The 24113-nt window shown below is 41.8% G+C and overlaps 1 protein-coding gene across 1 annotated transcript in view; it reads left to right on the top strand.

The window, feature by feature from the left end:
- Window positions 1-5110: 5110 nt before the first annotated feature.
- LOC140731706 (coronin-6-like) overlaps window positions 5111-24113 on the top strand; it is a 250790-nt gene continuing 231787 nt past the window's right edge. The window contains exon 1 of the mRNA XM_073053403.1: window positions 5111-5452. The gene's annotated coding sequence lies outside the window, so the exon portion shown is untranslated. The remainder of the gene's footprint in view (window positions 5453-24113) is intronic.

The raw sequence follows: 24113 nt of genomic DNA, 5'->3' as shown, positions 1-24113 counted from the left end.
GTCAATAATTATCTCCTTGGTCTTGCTGACATTGAATAAGATGTTGTTATGACACCATTCAGCCAGATTTCCAATTTCCCTAGTATTTGCTGATTAATCATCACATTTGATTCGGCCTACAACTGTGGTGTCACCACCAAACTTGAATATGGCTTTGAAGCTGCGCTTAGCCACTCAGTCCTAAGTGTAATGTGAGTCTTAGAGCACAGGTTTGAGGTGACCTGTGCAGATGGAGATCATGAAGGAGATGTTGTTGTCAATCCGAACTGACTGGGGTCTACAAGTGAGAAGATCGGGGATCCAATCACACAAGAAGGTATTGAGGCTAAGGTTTTGAGATTTATTGATTAGCTTTGAGGGGTCAATGCTGAGCAGATGGTCAATAACGAAATCCTAATGTGTGCATCTTTGCTGTACAGATGTCCCAGGATTGAGTGAAGAGGCAATGAAGTGGCATCTACTTTGGACCTGTTGTGCCAGTAGGCAAATTCAAGTTGCTTCTCAAGCAGGAGTTGATAAACTTCCTCGCCAACCTTTTAAAACTTCATCACTATGCTACTGGACAGTGATCATTGTCTGCCTGATTACCATGTTTAAAACAGGTCCAGGTATGATCTTCACAAAGCCAACTCATGGGTGAGGTGGGGATTCCGGGCTAAATAGAAGATGCTTAACAGTTGTGTCAGGACTTGAATGCTAGCACCCCTTATAAAGTTAAATCAAGCAACTGATGTAAGTGAAGTCTGCTTGAAGCAGGTGGTACCTCAGACTGGCGAAGCAAAAGGTTGAAGAGCTTAGTGAATTCTCTGACCAGTTGATTAGCACAGGTCTTTAGCAATTGGCCAGGTACCTCGTCTGGACTGGTTACTTTTCGTGGGTTCACCCTCCAGAAGGCAAGTTGGTCTCCGATTCTGAAATCACAGGAATCGCTTTGGGGCTGCGGGAGTTTGTGATGGTCCTTCCATGTTTTGATCGTCAAAGTGAGCATATAAGGCATTGAGCTCATCTGGAAGTAAAACCGTGTTGTTGCCTATGTTGCTTGATTTAACTTTATAAGGGATGCTAGCGTTCAAGTCCTGCCATAACTGTTGAGAATCCTCTGTTTAGCCCAGAATTCCCACTTCACCCATGAGCTGGCTTTGCGAAGGTCATACCTGGACCTGGTTTAAATTTGGTCCATGGACTTGAATGCCTTTGACATGGCCGCCAGCAGATTGTTGATTCAGGGCTCCTGGTTGGGGAAGACTCCGAATGAATTTGTGGGGGACAACACTCATCTACAACTATTTTAATAAAGTCTGCGACAACCAGGGTGTATTCATTCTGATCCACACATCAGTCCTTGAACGTAGCCCAGTCCACCAACTCCAAGTAATCCCATAGCAGCTCCTCTGCATCCTGCGGCCACCCCTTTGTTGTCCTAATCTCTGGAAATGTGCTCTTTATCCTCTGCCTATATGCAGGTTGGAGAAATACAGCAGGTGATTAGGTTTACCAAAATGCGTTCTGGACTTGAAACGGTAAGCATTCCTTATCTTAGTATAACATAACCATAAGACATAAGACATGGAAAAGAGTTAGGCTATATGACCCTTTATGTCTGCACACCATTCCATCAAAGCTGATTTATTATCCCTCTCAACCCCTTTCTCCTGCCTTCTCCCCGTAACCTTTGACGCCATTACTAATCAAGTGTCAATTAACCTCCGCTTTAAACGTACCCAATAACTTTGCTTTAACAGCTGTCTGTGCCAATGAATTCCACAGATACACCACATTCTGGCTAAAGAAATTCCTCAATTCTGTTCTAAAGCAACATCCTCGTGTTGTGAGGCTGTGCCCTCTGGAACTAGAATTTCCCACTATTGGAAACATCCTCTCCATGTTCACTCTATCTAGGCCTTTCAATATTCAACAGGTTTCAGTGAGATATCTCTCCCCTCCCCCACATTCTTCTAAACTCCAGCAAGTACAGGCCAGAACCTCATATGTTAACCCTTTCATTCCAAAGATTGTTCTCAAGAGCCTCCTCTTGACCTTCTCCAATGACAACCAATACATACCTTCTTAGATAACAGATAAAAACTGCTCATTATACTTCAAGTGTAGTTTGACAGATGTGTTATAAAGCCTTACCATTAGTAAATAAGATAGTTACACTTCCTACTCTTAAAATATAATTGCTTTAGTATCACCAGGTCTTCTCCTATCAATACCCTGGGAGGTGGCATTGATGAGAAGCTTTATTGAACCAATCACATGAATTCTTTGGCTACAAGGGCATATCAGAGAATGGTAACCTGCAGCAAATAACCCACTAAAGCCCTTCTACTTTATACACGGCTCAAGTCAGGATTTTAATGGAATACTCTTCAGTTAGCTGGATGATTGCAGCTCCAACAATACTTAAAATTTCCTAATAAAAAGTAATGGATACAGCCCAGTCCATCACAGGAAGAGCTCTCCCCACTATTAAGAACATCGACAAGGAGCACTGCACAGGAAAACAGCATCTGTCATCAAGGATCCCCACCATCCAGGCTCAGCTCTCTTCTCACTGCTGTTGGAAACGAGGTACAGGAGCCTTATGTCCCACATCACCAGGTTCAGGAACAGTTATTACCCTTCAAACATCAGGCTCCTGAACCAATATGGATTACTTCACTCACCTCAACATTGAACTGGTGAACCAACATGGATAATTTCACTCACCTCAACACTGACCTGATTTCACAACCTATGGACTTACATTCAAGGACTCTACAACTCATGTTCTCAGTATTATTTATTTTTTTTGTATTTTCCCACTTCCTCTTCTTTTGCATATTGGTTGTTTGTCAGTCTTTGTGTGTAGTATTTCTTTGTTCTCCTGTGAATCTCAGGGTAGTACATGGTGACATACATGTATTTGATAATACATTTACTTTGAACATTTTGAACTTTGAGAACTTGCTATTATTTAAATCAAATCACATTTTAATTGGCTTCTCCATCACCACCCTACGTGTTCAATCCCTCCTCAGTAGTGCACCTGATTAGAAACTGTACCTCCCTGAGATTATCCTGAATATCAATTTCCAAATTTGCAACTTCAATCCCAATATGCATTAATGAATGTGTGTGGCCACCGTCGATCGTAGTCGACCATGGGTACTGTGCCTCTGTAGTCACTGGAGTGGCCTCTCCAAGGTGCAAGCCAGGGCAGAGTTGATATGGAGATCCGTCTGTTGCCCAAGCAGTGGGACCCCCCTCTCCATGCTGATGACAGGTCCAAAGGAACGATGAAAGTCGATACAGTTTGGTGCCAGCAGCATCGCAGGAGTTGCCATGCCGATGCTGGGTACAGCAGTCAGCCGCCTTCGGGACTCTGACTCCGGATTTTTCCTTGGGGGTTTTGTTCCCAAAGCCTTTCCTGTGAGCGGGTATAGCCGCAAGGCAGCAGAGGTTTGAAATCGGAGATTTCCCTCTCCTAGATGAGCTACCATCTGTAGTTAACGAGCCCCATCTGCCCGGAGCAACTGGTTTTAAGGTGCCAGTGGCCCGCCTTTGCCCCTTCTCCTGTCAGTGAGAACAGCTCCGCCGGGCATAAGAACTATGCCACACGTGAAGGCCAGGAGTCGGACCTGGTTGTCAGAGGCTGTTTGAAATGCACGCCGTGAAGAGCATTTGTTTAGCAGTGGGAGCTCGTCCTCACTACCACCCTTCAGCTATGACTACCCTTGGAGCCATTAATGGATGAAAGCGTGAAATTTATAACAAAGTTGACGAGCTGTGGGTGCCTATCTGAATTGGGATGCTGGCTAAAACAATGGACATCATTGATTACCAACTATACCTGGAGGTCTGGTGTTCAGGAGAGACTGACAAAGGTATGTGTTGGGTTACAGGCAAAGTTAGTATGGATGGAATTGATCACGGTATTCCTCCTGTGATGTTGGGAAACATGGGAACATAAGAAACATCGTGAGTGGATTAAAACAACAGTATTTTATTTTCACCTTTTCTTTACATTCTAGTGTTCAGTTACAACCATGAAAATGGAGTTTTTCCAAACAGTCAATATTAGAGCAACTAGCCAGCAAATCTGCTCATTCCATTTGCTATGGATATGCGACAGACTTGCAGAGTAGGAGCAACACACACACAAAATGCTGAAAGAACTCAGCAGGTCAGTAGCACCTCTGGAGAGGAATGAAGAGGAGACTTGGCTTGAGCAGAGAGACCGTTGAAATCATTCAGTCTCAGCGAGCAACCCGGGGGGGCCCATACCCCGAAAGGCGGCTTCCATTTCCGTGCGTGATGGGAAAATTTCCACCTCACTGGGAATTTTAGAAACAGGTGCAATCTATTCATGCCAATCGCTGGAATGAATGGGTGAATTATCAGTCAGAGGTACTGAATGAGGCTGAGCGTTTGCGGGAAGAATATTAACAAAAGCACTTTCACCCATAAAAGGCATTTTATAACTAAATTGACTTACAATATTTAATATTATGAATTTTATTTGGGCCTAAAATGCAAGTTCCAAAACAAAGGGCAGAGGTGTCATTTCATTAGATTTTGCTCACTCTGCCCCGTGACTGAATTAAAATAATGCGATATTTATGAATTATGGGAGTGAATTGTTCACTTCGTAGTTTAAACTCAACGCAACCAAATGCCAGTCCGCGGGCTGGTCCCATTGAAAGGAATCAGGAGCAGGGAAGGGGTGCTTCGCCTGTCTAACCCGCAGGCTGCATCTTCGTGGATTTTTAAAGCGCAAGTGAGCGCCGATCTGCCGCGGGCATTGTTTCCCCATTCACCCAGGCACAGCTCCGACGTCGCCGGCTTTGGGACAAAGAACCGTCCTTCTCGCTGGATATCCATCAATCACGTTGGACCCTTTAGAATCTAGACTTTAACCATACTCCCTACACATTTTGTTTAAAAACTGAAAGGTTCGTTTATAAACGACCTACCAGATCACTTGATACACGTTAGTAGCCCCCGATTTGAATATTTGCCCCAGGCTGATTGAACGGGATATGTATGTGTGTGTGTGTGTGTGTGTGTGTGTATCTCTTGCCTCCAGTCCTCCGCGACTGTTGTAGAACATCCCAACCTGCGCAGCCTTTCTCAGGCTTATCACCCCCATCGACTCATCTCTTCTGCTTTGTGTTGCTTTATCAATAAACCGACATTTCTGCCTTATTTTGGGCGGAGATTTTTTTTTTAAATGGAAGCGGTTTCCACTTCGGATCAGTCGCTGTGTTCCTCCTGTGCCAGGTTCGGTGACACACATCCTCCCCGCTCGGGCTCTCTCACGCCCTCTGTATATCTCATTTTCCGACACAGTTGAGCCGATCCTGCTCGTTATTTTCCGCTCGTTCACTCTATCTGCGGCTGGGTACAGCTACTGGACCAAACCCTTAACCTTCAGTTCTACAGACCTCTACTTTCCCTTCACATTTTGGTAAGTACGCTGTCTCCTTTCCCCCCCCCATTTAAAAAGCCCCCACTCTCTCGACCCCCCCCCCATTCACTGTCCTTTTTATCCGAGACGCACACATGTACAGTGTCCCACCTTGTACTGAACCTTGTGCAATTACAGATCAATATAATTGAGTCCGCATTGAATCAAACACCCAACACAGAGTTCTTAAGAGCTTTATTATCCATTTAACGATTTATTGTTTCAAACGGGTGTCCGGGGTCCCTCGATCACAGGACCTGCCGAGAGTAATTGTTTTTTCCTATATTTGGAAACGGATGACCTCTGGTGTGGGTATCTGGTGTCCGATATTTAATCAACCCATTTATCCCCGAACGACGAAACTCCACGCTGTTATTTCGGCCCCGCTGTATTTGCCACGCAGCTACTTGGCGTTAGGGTTTGCTGTGTACTGCCCTGTTTTTTTAAATATATAAATCGGCAATCTTTGACAGCGAGTTGCGGCCAGCTGTCAGTCGCTTCTCGGAGCAGCTGTGCCAGTCCTGGGGCAGTCGCGTCATTCCCTCCCTCTCGTGTTGCAAAATCACTGCCAATACTCGCGGTTTTAGCTTTGGATTTTGTTCTCTCTCTCTCTCTCTCTTTCCCTTTCTGTGGGTGGGTAAGGAACAGGCGAAAGGTCCCAACCCTGGCAGGTGACTGGTTCTTGTGTCCAAGCCCAAACACCTCCCAGTAAAAAAAAACGTTGCAAGATGAAACGCGCTGGGTAGAACGAGCTGGTGTAACACACATTAGGTGTAAGGTTAATGTTTCTGTAGCTTTGTATGGCATTCACTGCATCCCGTTTAACTCTTCCCTATCCTTCTCATAAACCCTGTCCGTTAACAGCCTGAGTACTCACTCAATTTCGATTTTTTTTTGGGGGGGAGGGGGAAATGATAGTAATCCACTACCCCTACCTGGCTCACAGGTCAACATGTAAATTACTGTAGCCCGATGATGTATTTGTTTCGAAGTTGCAACCAATCACGTCGCCAGGTTTTATTGGCTGTTGTGAGACAAAGGTGGGCGAGGATGTTGCATTATTGGAATATAACTGTGTGCGTAGATGTTTACTTCAAGTGTAAATAGGTAGAATGGTTTAACAGCAAAAGCACTGCACCAAAAATGATCCAGGAAATATTCAACTGGCCAAGTCTGGTGTGTGCAGCAGCCTGATTGGTTGGTGGGACGGCTGCTAACTGAGCCAAGCTTGGTGTGTGGGGTAAACTTCGACCGGTGTATGCTGGGTATTCAGCACTGTCTACTGTTGTATGTTGTGAAAGGTACCTAATTTATCCACCTTCAGTCTGAAGATGATCTTTACAATTCTATAGTACCTTTCTCACATCTCCGTCAGGGCATCCCAAGCTGCTTTTCAAATAATGAAGTACTTTTCAACCATTGCCTTTGCTACAGCAGTAATATTGCAAGAACCATTGTGTGCACAGCAAGTTTCCATAAATAGCAATGGCTTTCCTTCCCCATGCATTGATTTAATAATTTCTGAGGGATAAGTATTGACTAGACCAGAGTCACATTATGCAAATTGATTGACACATACAAAATTCTAGAGGAACTCAGGAATTCAGACAGCATCAATGGAACAAAAAGTTGATGTTTCAAGCTGAGTCCTTTCATCTGAACCGGAAAGGAAGGAAGCAGAAGCCAGAATGAGAAGGGGGCGGTGGGGAAGGTGTATAAACTGCCAGATGATAGGTGAAGCCGGGTTGGGGGGGGGGGAATGAAGAAGCTGGAAGGTGATTGGTGGAAGTGGAAAGGACTTAAGAAGAGGGAAGCTGATAGGAGAGGACAGTGGACCATGGAAGAAAGGGAAAGATGAGGGGCACCAAGAGGAGTCAATGGACAGGTGAAGAGTGGGGAATGGTATAAGAGAGAGAATGTAGATTGATTTGTAAGTTTTAGAGATTGAAATTTTGTTCAAAGTAATAAAACTAAGTTAGATGTGATGTACTTACAGAAAGGATCACATGATTGTGCTGAAAAATTAATGAGGCACTCATGTCAGTATTATTCATACTCCTCTGGGGTGCCCAATATTAGATTATTGTACAACAATGCCATTAAAACAAGAAAGAGGAGAGAAAAAGGCAAACACATCTATCAAACCTTCTCCATCCAGACATAAATTAGTCAATCCTAACCTTTACAAGTCTTGTTGGTTCCTGTGAGAGGCCAAAAGTACTCAGAGATCAATATTATAAAGAACTTCGAGCAATTCCCCTCCAACTTATTCTGTCCATCAATAAATGCAACAGGAAATCACATTAACAAAAATCACTGTAGCCCCAACAACCTCTGCCTGGTCCTTCATTAATGCATCAGTCTTTTCTCTCAGACTCTCGGCCCAACTTTGAAAGACTGGAGTGAATCTGCTTTCATTAGATTAGTAATCTGTTCTGGAAGGCATTGGCTCTGTGAACAGAAATGCTTTCTTCTATTTGCCTTTCTTTGCTCCGGGATTTTATTTGATGGAGTATTGTGTTTATGAGTAATATTTATAATGCACTCTATTCAGATTGTTGCTGAGAGACGGAGCTGACACCAATCTATTACTTGAAAAGAAATCTGTCACAACTCTGAATGTCTAGTGGAAAGTCAATTTAAATAAGATTCATCAAGTGTCAGTGGGCTTAATTTGTGGGCTTAACTTCAACCTGCAAAATATAGAAAAGAACGAAGTTGTTGGCTTTGATCCCTGTTGAAAATACATTATCCTAGCTGGTAGTTCTATTTCCCTTTCTTGTAACTGTCGAGTTCTAACCAGAGTATTTGTAACCTTGTTATATTTTTGACCCAGAATTCAGCTATACCATGCATGCACTCCATCACTATGACTGTTTATTCGTATCTCTATAGCAATTCATTTCTGTTGTGGAGAGGTGTTGCCCAAAATCACATGTACCGAAATCAACTCTTGAAATTCTGTAAGTTTCACATTTAAAGGCCAAGTTAGCAGTAACTATAATGTGACACGCATGGGGTCATTTAGTTAGGGATAACTATGTACAGCATTCCTCTGTTGACCTACATAATAAAGAAGAAAACAAGAATGACCTGGTAGTACATGATGGATGGTTGCTTGTTGCAAAGTGGTTATCATCCACCACAGTGTGTCTGGGCTGTATTGTTTCCATTGCTGTGCCCAAATAAACTTAGATTAGGGTGACAAATTGTTCACTTCCTATTCCTTCAAGGCTCTCCTGTACTCCTGCTCCTTAGCAATTTGTTCCAGTTGCTGAGGCTAGAAAGGTGGAATTCTCATCTCTGAGTTGAATCCCACTTTTGCCTCTTGAGCACAACTCCAGAATGCAGACCTTTGGGTGAGATTTAATCTTGCCTTGCCTGCCTCACCGAGTGGATGTAAAACAAGTTTGTGCCACTCTCTGAAATAAGAGGAGATATGTAATCTCTAATTTCAGGGTAAATTCTGATCCCTCAACAAACTGACTGAAATGGATTGCTCATTATTGTAGTCCTGTTTGGGGGAATCTGCTGCGCTCAAATTAACTGCATTTTCTAAATTATGACACTAACATGTTGTTTTTTTTTAATTGGCTGGGGTACGCAGAAAGCAATCAATGGTTTTAAAATTTGCTAAATAAATGCCAGACAGCCAGTGGTGTAGTGACATCAGCACCAGACTTTGAGGCAAATTGCTCCGAGTTTGAATCCGGCCGGCTCCTTGCACACTTTCCATCTGTGCCGGGTTGAGCGTCCAGCTAGCAGCTTTCCTGGTAAAAAATAGTCAAGTGCCTTGGAAAAGGCAAAAAATGCTGCCCTATGTGCCACAAGGCATGAAAAGGAACAACAACCACAAATAAATACTACTTCCATGAACCTTGTGATTCTTCAGATCCTTTGTATTTACGTTGGTTAGGCACAGGGTGAATTCCTCATAATAAAGATAATTAAAAACTAAAGGAGCAAATGAATTAGTTTTTTTTCTCCACTTTCTGCTAAATAATAACAAATGCCTTTTTAGAAATCCTCCAGTGAGTCTGATAATATTTTCTACTGACATTAAATATTTCCAGCCACCTATTACATAGACAGGAAGAGAAGTGCCAAAGCAAACCAGTCAGTGTATTAATTTCTATTGTCAAACCTGCACTCAGTGGCCCTTGCACCTGATAAATTGGCCACTGAGTGTATGCCCGTTGTCCTCTGCTGTTGTAGCTGACCTGCTTCAAGTCCCGACGTGTTGTGCATTCCGAGATGCTCTTCTGTACACCACTGTTGTAATGTGCAGTTATTTGAGTTACTATCGCCTTCTTGTCGTTTTGAAGCAGTCTGACCCTTTTCTCTCACCATCATCGACATGTTTTTCCCCCCACAAAATTGCTGCTCCAAATTGGATTTTTTTTTTTTGCTGCACTATTCTCTATAAACTTCAGAGACTGTTGTGCATGCAAATCTGAGGAAATCAACAGTTTCTGATGTACTCAAACCAACCCGTCTGGCACCAACAATCATTTAACAGGCAAAGTCACTTAGGTCACATTTCTTCCCAACTCTGATGTTTGGTTGGAACAACAATTGAACCGCTTAACTATGTCTGCATGCTTTCACGAAGTGAGTTGCTGCCACATGATTGGCTGATTAAAGATTTGCTTTAATGAGCAGGTGTACAGATATACCTAATAAAGTTGTCCCTGAGTGTGTATGGAACTTCTTTGGACTGCACATAGAATATGAACAGCTCTGGATTCCGCATTATGGGAATGAGAGAGCAACCAGTGAAGGTCTATGGTTATCACAGAACTGGGAAGTTGTATCATTCAGGTTGAAAAGGTGGAGCTCTTTCATTTCCAAAAATTGCATTGACCTAATAATGGCTATAGGATGATGAAAGTGTTTGTTGGGTAGTTTTGGAGAAAATGGGAAAAGTCCAGATTTAGCAGGAGATGGTCACATACATTTAATAAGTAATTATGAAAAAGCCTTTTTTATCCAGGGTTGGTAACCACTGGAATTAGTACAGAAGTATTAGGAATCTCAGTAAGTACATGAGGGAGAAAGGGATAGAAGGTTGTTAATGGACTGATTAGATGAAGAGCAACGGGAGGACCTGTTTGATTTTTTTTGTACTGTAAGTACTTTGCCTGCTCATGAATTTTTACCCAGACAATTATTTAATCAATGGCAGAAGTACTGTAACGACTAATGTTTAACATTCAGCACCCTTCCTGATTGAACAAGTTTGTCGATTGTAGTTTGTTGCTTTTAAATGTGTTTTTCTGTTGAGTGATCAAGATTCAAGGGCAATGTAATTTACACTTACAAATTGCCTTCCCCTTTACCTATGCTCACCATGTCTAGTTCTGGGCTGCCTTCAAAGAGTATCTGTCGAGCTAGTCTTGTTAGGTAATTGCAGGAATTTAAAAACTAGTTGTTGATTACTACAATAAAACTCAGGAAAGATTTCAACAAAACTTTTCTTCATAGATAGGCTTTCTAACATAAATTTCTGCTGTTGTAATTTAGGTGAAAAAATAAATATTTAATATAGTTATGATTATGACAAGTGCCATATATAGAATGCACAAACCAGGATTAATTTGGTGATTCTTGAATACATGCGCTTCTTGTTTCATTTTTGCTGTTTTGGCTCTGGTGTTAATGTTTTTGCATGAATATGTTATAGTAACTGAGCAATATCTCTTTTAAAATAGCAGCAGAGTTTGCCAGAATATGCCAAGCTTTCAGTTGAGAGTGGCACCTAATGCTTTTGTGTATTGGGAATGGCATCCATTTTCTCTGCTGTGCTTCAAGACACCAAACCAGCTTTTGTGACGTTGTCATGTGTGATATGGCACTAATCAACCTGGCAAGTTATGACACTGTGTTTTATAGCAGGCCTGATGCATATGTCCATCGGAGTGGCAGGTTGGTGGAAATGTAAAGCTCGTATAAACCTATTGTAAGTAAGTGATATTCTGTTGTGCACCGGATATAGGGCAAAGACACAATAAGAAACTGGTCATGGAATCAAGGGCTTTTGGCTCTTCATGACCATGCTGGCCTTTGACCCCATCTACACTTGCCCACTGACCGTATTAGGGCCTTTCTATTTACGTGCCTGCTTAAATGTCTCTTAAACGCAGTGATTGTATCTGACTACACTATTTTCACTGGCACGACATTCCAGATATCAATCACCCGGTGTGTAAAATACAACCAGTCTCTTGGATCCCTTCCTCAGACCTTAAACCTATGACTGTATACATTTATAGGATGGCAAGTATTGTTTCTATTAGCTGTAGATCTTAAAGTTTAGTAAAACTTCTGTTGAATATTAAAATATTCTGAGATATCCCCATAATGGGTGATGTTTATAGCTAACTTGACACCAAGCCATAATTCTTGAGTTTAAAATACTCTCCTGTTTCACCTTGGAGGTCCAAGCAGCTAATTATAACAGGACAAACTAAAAATTCAGGAATTCCAGACTTGTTATTCAATTTTAAAAATTCTGTGAGCTTAGTGACCTTCAAATACGACAGTTTTTTTTTCTGGAGAGAGGAAGATATTGAACTGTGCCCTGGATGGTCCCAAGCCCAGCTGTGAAAGAGTTGGGCATGAGGCTGGCAGTCCCTTCTGGTAAAAATCTAGAGGTACAGGAACGCCAACAGAAGCCATCGAACAGAGGACTCTTGCAAGCTGCTGTCACTGACCTGTGCTCCAGGAGGGGAGAGGAGCTTTAGAAGAAGAAGTAGTAATAAATTGCCCTGGCAGCAGCATGGGGTATTGGGAATGTCGAGGGTGGAGCACTGCGGGAGGGGTGAGGGACGGGTGGCAGAGGAGTGCGGGGGGGGGGGGCGGGGTGGGATGGCACAGGTGCTGACACCATCCAGCCCTGAGATATCAGGCAAGGTGATTTGATTCCAAACAATTGGTTTACTGATCATGACAGAATGTCTCTCAGGTGCTTCGTGCTCACTCCCCTCTCCCGTCCCCTTTTCCCAACCACGATTCCCCCCTTCCCACTCTCAGTCCACAATAGAGACCCACAACAGGATCAGGTTAATCATCACTCACATAACGTCATGAAATTTGTTTGTTTTTGTGGCAGTAGGACAGTGCAATACATAATATTACTTCAGTACTCTAGCCATGTATATGTACCTAAGACTTTTGCACATTGTTGTATATTGCAGGCCTGATGCGCAGCAAAAATGGCAGGTTGTTGGACTCCGCTAGACTTAGATCTGAGAACCCGTGCTTTGGGTTGATTCTGGTGCAAGAGTGAGCAGTGATTAGTGGTGGTGGTGTTAGAACTAATAAGGAACACCATTGTTTCTGCATTATGTTAGCTGACCTCAGTTGGGGCAGGTGCTACTGTAGCAGAATGGAGAAGCTGGATTCTTCAGCATTATCCGCTCTTTGTGTTTCAACAATTTAAGGACGGGATTAGCTCATGTATGGTGCCACCTAGAGAAATACTTTGCTGACATTTATTGCACATACTTACATATGATGCTTGGTCATTCGGTTAATATTGTTAGAGGCTGGGGCCCTGAGACTTCAGTCAGGGTGTACTGGCACCTTCAAGTGAGCGTGGAGGTTAATTTGAGGTCATTTAATCTTGACCGGAGCTCAGGTGGGAACATTTCATTTAGTTTCATCCCCTGTACAGAAATCTAGTCAGGAAGAAAAATCTAAAAACCTTTATTCTGAGGGGATTCTAAGAATAAAAATCTAAAAATGCAAGCTTTTCTGATATTGAAACCATAATGGGGGAAATGGTGGGACTTAGTTTTTGGAAACGTTTCTATTCTGATTATTCTATTGGGTATTAAAAAATGCCATTGTAAAGTCTGTCTTTCTTCAAGGAAATAGTTGAATTTCATCATGGGGGAAATATTTGTGTCAGCGACAATGATCAGAAAAAATTGGCAAAGATTCATAAAAGTTAACTCACGTCTTGACTATTCTGAATTTATTTTTTAGATGGACAGGAAAAAGTCTTTAAATATTGTCTGCATAAATCTTAAATGAATCTCGTAGGGTTTAGTGCAAGAGTTGAACCCATGTAATTGGCGATAATATGGGTTGGACATCGAAAGTGTTTGGATAATGAGAATGAGATCTTAAAAGTAAATCACATTCAAAACAGATTCATAAGGACTTGTGTTGAGGCTTCAGCATTTAGATTTATACATCAATAACTCAAGCAAAGGAATAGAAAGTTGTCTATGGAGTTTGGATGGTGTAGGGTGGCAATTTAATGCAAGGGGGTGAGAAGACATTCTCTTCTGAAGAAGCAGAATGGAATATTTTTAATGGAAAGGGACTGGCATCTGTGGAGGAGAAAGAGATTTGAGCATAAATACCACTCATTAGATTGCTACCTGTAGGTTAAAGAAGGCTAATAAAATATTGCTTTTTTAAATCACAATTTAGCCAGAATTTGAATCTGAAAAAATGAAGCTCAGAACTTGGTCTAGTCTATCCAAGGCTCACTTGGGTAAGGATGCATTGGACTTTTAGGAAGGTCCATTGGAGATGAACAAGAATGATTCTTGGGCTTAATTGAACATAATCAGTTCTTATTCACAAAACTAAGGCAGCTAATGAGCAATGAGTGTATATTAGTTTAAAAGTGTTTGGTCTAAGTATAGAGATAGCAGAAATTTATTTTGGCAATATGAAGAAAGACAGTATTATGGAGTGGAAAGTTGAATTAGTCTAGGGGAATATCATACATCTTGGCATCAGTTGAGAAATCCATTGTTTGATTTCTCAGAGGGATTCTTGTTCTCCCTAGCATTTGATGTTTGAGAGCATTGAGAATTTAGAACTCCCTCAAAATGACTTCAATAGTGGAGCCATTCTTCAATGTTGGCCCTTTAAATAGCACCGATTTGGAATAGATGGGGCCATTTTCTCCAGAGTATTCTGTGAGTAAAGAGCTCTGATTTTTCAAACCTGTGAGGATGACTATCTCACTGCATAATTTTGGGAGAGTTTCGTCTAAGGGACACGAGTCTCTCTGGTGTTCCTGTATCCTTTTGGTTCAGTGTCTGTAGCTAGTGTTATCAACTTCCCGAACTTGACCAATTGGAAATTAGGATTGGTGTATGAGTGTGGTTGAGTAGCTTATTGTCATCAATATCAAGACTTGCGCAATGCACATCTGGTCATGGGCTAAGATTCAGGAGGGTGTTAGTTACTTCAGAATCAGGAGAGAGATAAATTACTATTTAATACTTTCAGTCTGCAAAAAATGTAGCTATTATCTACATTAGGTCACCTTGATCCAATTATAGCTAATTCTTAGGTATTGTTTCTTTTTTGCTCTTGCTTTTAATTACCAGATAAGTTTGTGGGATTGAGTAGTGGAGATATTGGAGCAGCCTTTTATACAGTGAATTGGTAGAATAATTATTTGACAGAAAAAATGAATAAACATCTGGGTTCAGTTCAAATTAATTAGAGTCCATCATACAGGTTCATTGCAAAGGAAATCAAAATCTAAAGAATATTTGACTCACAAAGGAAACATTTAGCTTTTGTTGAGTAAACCATTTATCATTTGTTCTGAAGGGTTAAGACAACGTCATTACAGGAGTTGTAAAATACTCTGACTATAATTTACTCATGATGTATAAGAGATTTCAATTACTACTAAGCAAATATTCGGGCTCTATAAAGCATTTTTTACATACTCCATCAAATAAAGATTTTAAAGACTGAATATAAATTAAATCTGTCCAATTTGTGATATTCCTGCTTCTGCCGTAATCTAGTTTTTTCTTTTGCATTTTGTTTAAAATATAAGCCAACAGTACTGCATTTATGCATTTATCTTTCCTGATTTGCAAAATGTGAGTTTCTTCGATATGATCAGCTGCTCAGTTAGTTTGATAATATTTTGTCTTTCAGACGCCAGGGCTCCTTTTGAGCTGGTGCATTGACATTAAGTGACGTGGGGCAGGTCTCCCCTTTACCTACAGAATGCTTGCTGCATGGCAGCTTTCTTTGATGTCAGTAATGAGCACTGTCACGGCTCTCTGTAATAATCAGGCCAGAGCTGTTAAGCTTTTTTAAAAAAACTATCTTCACTCTATGTGATCCAATTGTATGGGTCTATTTGTTCAAACATAATCTACTGAAAGGGTAGTTGATCGGTATTAGCATAAACCCACAAGCAGCTGTGTGGCATTCCACTAGCAGCTGGAAGGCTGCAGTACGATAATGTAGTCACTGGCACTGCAAAACGCCAAGCTGTCAAATGCCATCTTCCTTTCATACTCTGAGCAGTTAAAATCCCATACGTTAGCACCCTCATTTGCCTTGAGTGCACCAATGCCCTGAGACTCTTCAGTGAACCTTTTGTCATCCTGGTGTTGTTGAAATACAAAGGTGTAGCATTTTATAGATTTCTATCGTGTTCTGAATTTCTCATATTGTTCTCAACTGATTAGTTGCATTTGGCACGAACAATCTACCAAATAAATCAGATGAAAATTATAGATAATTTCAAAATTTTCATGGATCTATTGCAGTTTGAGAGAATTTTGCAGAAATGTGTTTTTGTTCACAAGCTTCGGAATGCTTTACTTGTGAAGTAATAATTCTAACTTCCAATTTGCCAAGGAAACATTTAAACTTTTCTTCTCTAAGGACTTTTGTTCGGTATCTATTGGAATAGTCTGCATTAAATCGAGCAGCCTTTTACTCCCTGCTGTGTTCTGCTCTTGTTCTGTTCACTTCATTTGTTCCCCTTACCGAGAGCCAATAAATTCTTATCACTTTACTGCAGCTTTTAGCAGTGATGGCCTATGTTCGCCATTAAGTGCTGGCTTTTAGATAAATCTGGCTTTCAAGAGGATGATGATGGGGCAGAGACTCTTTGAAATTACAGTATTCTTTCTCAAGTGACTTGCCTATCAATGTATCATGCTTAAAATGGCAGCTAAATTATTGTGCGCTGGAACAGGCTTAAAAACAGGGCTGTCAGTAAGTTGATCCCTGCTGCAGTGAATGGAAAAATGTGCATGTGGCTAGTCTGAGCAGGTCAGGCAGGAGGTGTGATGTGCATTTTCAAGGTGATGGGCAAACTATTTAGAGCGAGAAGAAGGATAACTAGAAATCCCAGGAGGGAAGGGCAAGTGGGAAAGACATCATTCTGAGTCACAGTTGGCTACTGCTGTGTTAATTTGCCAGTTAATCTTTTAAATGAAAGGACTGCAAGCAGGAAAATGAAGGTTGAAATTCTGACAGGATGCTTAAGAGCGACCTTTGCACTGTGGTTGCCAAGTAATCATAAAGGTTAGAAGCGTCAACCTCGTCTTTATTCCCCTTCTAATCAGAACACCCTCCTAAATTTATTGATGTTGCACATACCAACATTTTCAAGGGAGCTATAATGTGGAGAGGTTCCCTCTGGGCACAGTACATGGGAAGGGGTGATGTGAAAAATGAAAGAAATTGTGAGTGGGTTTATCATAAAAGGTCCTCATCAGACTCTCAGCTTTGTTTTAATCAGTTACTACTATCTATCAAAGTAGTGCATCCCCAAAGGAACTAAAGCTTCTGTAGTGATGTGCTTAGGGCAAAAGTCCACCAACGCAAGTGGCAAAATCAGGCCATTTGTGTTTGTGGACAAAAATTTACTACATTAATTTGGAAGATGAATTTAGTAAACTTTTAGTTGATAGTTATGTGGTCAAATGGCATTGCATTGTGGAAATATTCACCAAGCTTGGCAGTTTGAGGTTAAAGATTTTTTTGTTTCAAGATGACATGCCTTGATAAATTACATACCCAAGTTATTTTAGGATTGAAACATCCTTATTTTCACAAAACTAAGGGAAAGTGGAGTGGAGAGTTTGGCACAGTTGCAGATTCCACAAGTGACTGGAGACCTCTTGACACAGCTGTTGCAGGTGCAGTGTGAAATGGGGTTTGGAGTTGATTGGCAGGAAGTGAGATAATGTGGCTTTGAGGGAAGGGTTTGATCTTCTGGCTTCACCTGCAGGATGAGTAGTTTCTGTCCCTTTCCAACATTCCCACTTCTCTTCCGGCCTGACGTGCATCATTCAGGTGCACATGCCGTGCTTTAACAGTATGACGTGCATGGCTAGATGCTGCATGTCACAAGTAAGGTGGGGGCACAACACATTTCCCAGCTTCTGCTAAAGCATTGTAGGGTGAGATCAAATCCAGCAAACTGGCAGCTGCTTGTGTGCCTGATTGGCTCAGAAATGCACAGAGTTCCAATCATCTGAAATTGAAATCTGAATACAAAAAAGAAGCATTCTACAAAACTCTTTGCCTAGATTCTGCTGCAGTCGTACAGTTGGGTTTGATGTGGCTTGGAATCAGAGAGCACGGAGGGTTGGTTGAGTAAACGCTCATCATCAGTTGTGGCAAAGTTGCTGAAATCGAGATGGTAGCTCTTTCCCTTTCCACAGATGCTGCCTGACACTGTGTATTTCCAATCTTTCAGGTTCCATTGTGCGCTTCTGTCATTTCAGAATCAGAATCAGGCTTATTACCAATGACATATCAAAGTCAAATTAAATTTATTATAGAAGTTTGTATATGTCACCATATACTACCTTGAAATTCCTTTTCTTACAAGCATTTACAGGAAAATAAAGAAATAAATTGAATTTATAGAAACTATACATAAACAAAGACCAACAAACAATCATAGGTCATGGAAGTTGCTGTTTTGTGGCAGCAGTATATTACAAAGACAAACCTATAACTTGCAAAAATAAGTAAATAGTGCAAAAGAAGATTAATGAGGTGGTGTTCATGGACCATTCAGAAATATGTTGGCAGAGGGGAAGAATCTGTTCTTAAAGCATTGAATATGGGTCTTCAGGCTCTTGCATCTCCTCCCAAATGGTAGTAAAGCAAAGAGGGCTTGTCCTGGATGGTGATGGTCTTTAAGAATGCTGTCTTCTTGAGGCACCACCTTTAGGAGATGGTGGGGAGAGTTGTGAGGGAACTGGCTTGGTCTACAGCCTTCTGCAGCTTCCTGCCATCCTGTGATGTAATCAGCCACCACAAGCCTGTAGACATTTGCTTGATATTTTCACTGGCAGTTACGTCTGGGATTTGCAAAAGGTGCTTTGAAAGCTTTGTCTTTCGTACGATCGCAAGTCACTGCTGGATGCTAAGAAGATCAAGCACTGCAGGACTATCCCATCAGTGAATTGCTCCATAGCAACGGAGCTGTATTTATTGCACTGTCACCTAGACTTCTTGTGTACTGTTGTGCCGAGAAGGTGTGCAGTGTACTGGACATTTTTATTGTGATTGCAAGATGCTGGACATTGATAATTAGAATACTGCAAGTTGGTTCACTGGTTCTTTGGCAAAACCAACAGCAAGGGATTGCCTTGGTTGTGGCAGGGACTAGGCTTAGGCCAAGGCCGTGGGGTCATCCAATTCGGTTGTCCTGGTGATACCGCCTTGGTGGTACTGCCCTCAGGTGTTTGCTTGGTGGATGAATGCTAAATCAGGACAATTTACTATCAATCTAGTTAGGCCACACAGGGCTATGGTATTCTCTTTGTGATTATACGTTTTTTGTTTGAAATCACAACCACGTGTGCAATGTGTGACGTGCTGTTTGTAATGTGCTTTGCACCTTGACCAGAGGAATGGTGTTTTGTTTGGCTATAGAGTCGGCCCTCCTTATCCGCAGGAGATTGGTTCCAGGACCCCATGCGGATACCAAAATTCGCGGATGCTCCAGTCCCTTATTTAACATGTATGAGTGCGGTGGTCTTTAGGACCCAGCGGAACCCTGGACTTTATTTAACATGTGGACATTAGGACCTGGTGGCGCAGCTCTGAATCCGGCAGTGTTTCTGTTCACGAAAATAATCATGATCGTGATTGAAAATTAGGTGGAAGTAATAAAGTGATCGGAAAGAGGTGAAACGCCATCGGTCATTGGAAAAGCGTTAGGCTACAGTCGGTCAACAATCGGAACAATTTTAAAGGAGCATGTGAAAGGCCCTGCCCTGATGAAAGCTACAATTATTACTAAGCAACACAATGGTTAAATTATTGAAATACGTATGTTTCTTAAGTGTTTTATATGCATAGAAAGGTAAAATATGTACTATATGCTAAGAAAAATGTTTGATTAACTGACACTAAATAATACCGGATGTACCTGTTCTGACTTCAAATCCGTCTTAAAGACGGACTTAGGAGTGGAACTCATTCATAACCCGGGGACTGCCTGTACTTTTAAGTCATTTCTAGTTTACTTATAATACCTAATACAATGTAAATGCTATGTAAATAGTTGTTATACTGTACTGTTTAGGGAATAATGGCAAGAAAAAATAGTCTGTACATGCTCAAGCAATGAGTGCTGGAGAGAGAACTTCTAGGTTTTCCCGATCCGCGGTTGGTTGAATCCGTGCATACGGAATCTGTGGATAAGGAGGGCTGACTGTATTCAAGTATGGTTGAATGATAATTAAACTTGAACTTGATATGGGTGGTTATTGAGAGTTTAAGTAGGGGGAGAGAGAGAGAGAGCGAGAGAGAGAGAGATCAATCTAGGGCTATTGACATGACTAGAACCAGGAGCAAGGGTCATTTCATAGATAAAGGTAGGATAAGAATGAAATGGCTAAAGAGAAATAACGTCATTGAGTCCTAGAGTACTAAAGCACAGAAAAGGTTCCTTCAGCCCATCTAGTCCATACCAATCTGCTACTCTGCCTAGTCCCGTTGATCCGCTCCTGGACCATAGGCCTCAAAACTCCACTCATCAATGTACTTACACAAACTTCTCTTAAATGTTGCTATCATCCTTGCATTTGATTTTGTGAAAATGGTGCCGGTGCAGAAAACAAGGGGAAGTCATATCTAAGTATTGTTCATTTCTGTTTCTCACTTTCACACCAATTAAGATCGCTTTTAATATTTATTTTTAAATGTCAACTTGCACTTCGACTTCACAAGTGCTGCCTTTTAAAAGGGATATTGTACATCAACTACTGGATGAGCACATTTGATATCTGGAGGTTCAATAGAATGAGTTAGTCAGTGATGTGTCTGGGTAATTGGGGATGAAGAGGTCAATACTCCCCAATGCCATTAGGCTCTACAATTCTACCGCCAGGACTTAAGAACTTTTTAAAGCTATTATTAATGCTTTTTGAGATTGTGATTTAGATGCATATCATATTTTTTTTTTACTGAGTTAAGTATTGTATGTAATTAGTTTTGCTACAAGTGTATGGGACATTGGAAAAAAGTTGAATTTCCCCATGGGGTTGAATAAAGTATCTATCTATCATCTATCTATCTAGAAAATGAGAAACCTCTGCATAAAGTGTAGACAGCAGTGGACAACTTTGAGGGGAGACTTTTTTGTCTTTACTAATGCACCTGCACTTTATTATCAAAATTGAAAGTTAATACATTTTTCTTCTTCATGTCTAAGATAAAAACATAATTTTGTTAGCAACAGATAACTGAAGTGCCCTGTGTTGAACCCACCAGCCCCAAGAACAGGAAAAAGAACAACAACCAAAAAAATTAAAGCATGAATTTCAATATTTCCCTACAACATAGGAGAGGCCCTTTGGCCCATTAGGTCTGGGCTGAGAGAAAGCCCATTTCCCCATTAAGGTATCTTGTTAACTTTTCTCCATACATTCCTATCAGCTCCTTCAGACATTTCCACTCACTTACCCCAGGGACCATTTAGAGTAGCTGATGAACCCAACAGCCTGCAGGTCTTTAGGATGTAGAAGGAAACTTAGAGCACCCAGTAGAGTTGCATGCGGATAATATTCGAGGTCAGGATTGGGCAGAGGCCTCGTTGGCTGCACCACTCTGCCACCCTGTTGATAAACCCAGATAATTGCATTGTGAGATTGTCGGGTTTTGGAACTCCAAAACATTAAACTAATTCAAAGGAAAGCAAGAGAGCCGAGATTTGCGAGTCTTAGTTTTGTGTTTACTTTAAGCGAGGTGCGCATGTATCACACGGTGGCGCCATGATGTATGCAATTTACATATTTTTACATATAACCATAATGAATAAATAAAACAACAATGAATGCTTAATCAAACAGAACAAGTGTACTCAAAAATGGCTGCAATATTAAATACTCTGCCCAGATGATGCTTTACTGAGATAGGAGATGCAGCTGGGACAGAGAATGTAATGTCCAACTGTACATGGCCATTTGGTCCATTGGCTTCATGCAGTCCCATAGCAGTGTGGTCTCATTAATCCCCTCCTGTTCCTTTCTCTTTGCAATGTATTATCTCTCACACTGCTTTTACTTTTGCCTCTCAGTTACATAAGGTGTAAAATGTGTAAAGGAATTGGAGCTGCAGCTCGATAACCTTTAGCTTTTATGGGAGAATGAGCAGGTGATAGATCGGAGCTACAGGGAGGCAGTCATCCCTAGGCTGCGGAAGGCAGATAACCGGGTGACTGTCAGGAGAAAGAAGGGAATGGGAAGCCAGTGCAGAGTACCCCTGTGGCCATTCCCCTCAATGGCTGACACGAGGGGGCATAGTTTTGAGGTGCTTGGAAATGGGTACTGAGGGGATGTCAGAGGTAAGTTTTTCATACAGAGTGGTGGGTGCGTGGAATGCACTGCCGGTGGTGGTGGAAGTGGATACAATAGGGTCTTTTAAGAGCCTCTTAGATAGGTACATGGAGCTTAGAAAAATAGAGGACTATGCGCTAGGGAAATTCTAGGCAGTTTCTAGAGTAGGTTACGTGGCTGGCAGAACATTGTGGGCCGAAGGGCCTGTAATGTGCTGTAGATTTCTATGTTCTAGGGGGTGTGAGGGTTATGTTTTTTACTCAAAGAGTGGTAGATGCCTGGAATGCATTGTCTGGTAGAGGCAAATACAGTAGAGGCTTTAACAGATGTTTAGATAGCCCCATGAATGTGATGAGGATGGAGGGTTATGGACGTTGTGTAGGTAGGAGGGATTCGTTTCTTGAGGGGGGGCTTTGATTTACTTTTTAGCTGGTTCAGCAAAACGTTGTGGGCCGAAAGGCCTGTTCCTGTGCTGTATTGTTGTATGTTCTAATAATAAGTATACCACTTTGAACACTGTTGAGAGGGCAACCGACCGGTGGGGGAGTTGTGGTGACCATGTCTCTGGCACTGTGGCTCAGAAGAGAAGAGAGGTGAAGAGGACGGCAGTGGTGATTGGAGCAGAGACGAGATTCTGTGGGTGCGATAGTGACACCCAGATGGTATGTTGCCTCCCAGGTGCCAGGATCAGGGTTGTCTTGGATTGTGTCCGTGGCATTCTGAAGGGGGAGGGTGAGCAGCCAGGAGTCTTGGTACAAATTGTCACCAATGACATGGGTAGGAAGGGTGAGGAGGTCCTGAAGAGAGATTTTAGGGGCAAGGTAGAAAGCTGAAAAACACGATCTCCATCTTTGGATTGATGCCTGTGCCACACACCAATGAGGGTAAGAATAGGATGATTTGACTGGTGAATGCATGGCTGAGGAACTGGTGCAGGGGGCAGGGGTTCAGAATTATGGATCATTAGGATCTCTTCTTAGGAAGGTATGAGCTGTACAAAAGGAACAGGTTACACCTGAAGCTGAGAAGGATCAATATCCTTGCGGGCAGGTTTGCTAGAGCTGTATGGGAGGGTTTCAACTACAGAAGGCAACTAAAAAAGTCATAAAGAAGGAAATCATGGAATACGAAGGTAAGCTAGCCAATAATATTAAAGAGGAGCCCAAAAGTTTCCAGATATATAAAGTGTAGAAGAGAGGCAAGAGTAGATATTGGACTGCTGGAAAATGATGCTGGAGAGGTAGTAATGGGGGACAAGGAAGTGACAGATGAACTGAATAAGTATTTTGCATCAATCTTCACTGTGGAAGACACTAACAGTATGCTAGCAGTTCAAGAGTGTCAGGAGGGAGAAGTGTGTGAAGTTGCTATTAGAAGGGAGAAGGTACTTAGGAAACTGAAAGGTCTGAAGGTAGATAAGTCACCTGGACCAGATGGTGTACACCCCAGGGTTATGAAAGAGGTGGCCGAAGAGATTGTTGAGGCATTAATAATGATCTTTCAAAAAACAATTGAATCTAGCATGATTCTATTAGAATAGCAAATTGCAAATGTCACTCCACTCCCAAAAAGGGAGAGAAACGGAAGGAAGTAAATCATAGGCCAATTAGTCTGACCTTAGTGTTTGGGAAGATGTTGGAGTTGGTCATTAGGGATGTGGTTTTGGGGCACTTGGAGGCACATGATGAAATAGGCTGTGGTCAGCATAGTTTCCTTAAGAGAAGATCTTGCGTGACAAATCTGTCTGAATTCTTTGAAGAAATGACAAGCAGGATAGACAAAAAGGGAATTTGTGGATATTGTGTACTTGGATTTTCAGAAGGCCTTTGACGAGTTGTCTCACATGAAGCTGCTTAACAAATTAAGAGTCCATGGTATTACAGGAGAGATACTAGCATAGATGAAGCATCGGCTGATTGGCAGGAGACAGTGGGAATAAGGGGAGACTTTTCTGGTTGGCTGCCGATGACTAGTGGTGTTCCACAGAATCAGAATCAGGTTTATTATCACTGGCGTGTGTCGTGAAATTTGTTAACTTAGCAGCAGCAGTTCAATGCAGTCCATGATAA

Source organism: Hemitrygon akajei, chromosome 8, assembly GCF_048418815.1.
Source record: "Hemitrygon akajei chromosome 8, sHemAka1.3, whole genome shotgun sequence".
Lineage (NCBI taxonomy): Eukaryota > Metazoa > Chordata > Chondrichthyes > Myliobatiformes > Dasyatidae > Hemitrygon > Hemitrygon akajei.
Note: the sequence above shows the minus strand (reverse complement) of the source record. Positions and strands in the feature narration are given on the sequence as shown.